This window comes from Arachis ipaensis, chromosome B05 (genome assembly GCF_000816755.2).
Source record: "Arachis ipaensis cultivar K30076 chromosome B05, Araip1.1, whole genome shotgun sequence".
Classification (NCBI taxonomy): domain Eukaryota; kingdom Viridiplantae; phylum Streptophyta; class Magnoliopsida; order Fabales; family Fabaceae; genus Arachis; species Arachis ipaensis.
Window position 1 is genome coordinate 42,956,191 of NC_029789.2, and position 1,496 is coordinate 42,957,686.

A 1,496-nucleotide genomic window follows, 5' to 3' on the forward strand; every position below is an offset into this window, starting at 1 on the left:
TTTCTTGGATCAGTTTTATTTCAATTTATTTTCTCACACTAAATAAAATGAATCATTCAAATAATGTAATTTTAATCAAATAATATTTAGTGATCATCTTAAATTATTTTAGTTCTTTAATTTAATAATAATAATAATAATATATTGAAAAAAAAATCTTCTTCTGTATACTTATCGAAAATCATCATTAAAACATGTATATGCTTCTTGAATGGTTGGCAGCAACCAGTTAGAAAGGGTAACAAATTGTATAATAGTGGAAAATTTTTGAATCATTTATAGAATTTAAATGAAATTTAAAGTTTTAACATGAAGTTGGTACAGAAGCTAGCATGAAAGTTTGCTAAATGTGTAAACGATAAATAGTCTTAATTATAATTTTTTTATACACCCTAACTTTTATGCTGAATAAATCACTTGAGTTTATTTTATTTGTATGGCATACATGTGATTTTCATTAATAAATAATTATATGATGATTTCATTTAAGAATAAGAGAATTAAGGGTTAGAATAAGCTAAGATGCAATAGTAAAATTATATTGTTGTATCAAATAAAACTTCAATATCATGACTAAAGTAGATAACACTTCTTTTGGTTTATAATATCCATTATTATTTAAAAAATACTCTTGTATAATTTTAGTTTTTTGGACTGGTCTTTCTGTTTAGTATTTTTTTTCTCTCGGACGTAAACATTGTTGAGTATCAAAATGAATTCTTTTATTGTGTAATTAATAAGCCAATAAAATTTACGTTAAACTTTTGTTAAACATGTACTAATAACTTGAATTCGTAGTTAGGTTAGTTTAAAGGGGGACAGTAAAACTTTCGATAATCCTATAAATCTTTAACGAAGATGCAAGAGATATAAAAATTAGAATAAAATAATATATTTTATGTGTATACCAACATATTTTGAGAAAAAATATTTTGGACCAACCATTATTTTAGAGCAAATTTAAAATCTAGACAATAATATTTTTTCATACTACTTAACCAAATAATCTAAGATTTGACGCGTACTTATGAAAAATAGAGCATGTTTTAAGAGTGATCTTTGTGAGGAGAGAATTAATTAGCCACTTACTATAAAAGTGAAAAAATATGATATTAATTGAAATAATTAAATAAACCCTAAAATAAAAGCTTATTGGTGGCATTTGGTATTGATATTATGTTCATTAACAGCGTGGTTAAACTTATGTCAGTGTGGCAGATAACTGATCTAGAAAGATTTGGCAATGATTTGACGTTGATTGCTCACCAATAATTTACGCCTGTTTTCCTTTCTGCATTCTCAAATTTGTGTGAACTGAAAACCGTATGTCCTAAGAACACTACCACATCCCCAAAGCTTTTATTTTTATTTTAAATTAAATAATATATTAGATGGGTCCCACACACTGCATTATTTTTCAAACTAGTTGCATGACACGTGATTGACTCTTCATGATTTCGTTGTCGTCACATGTGGGGTCCTCAGACCGCCACCTG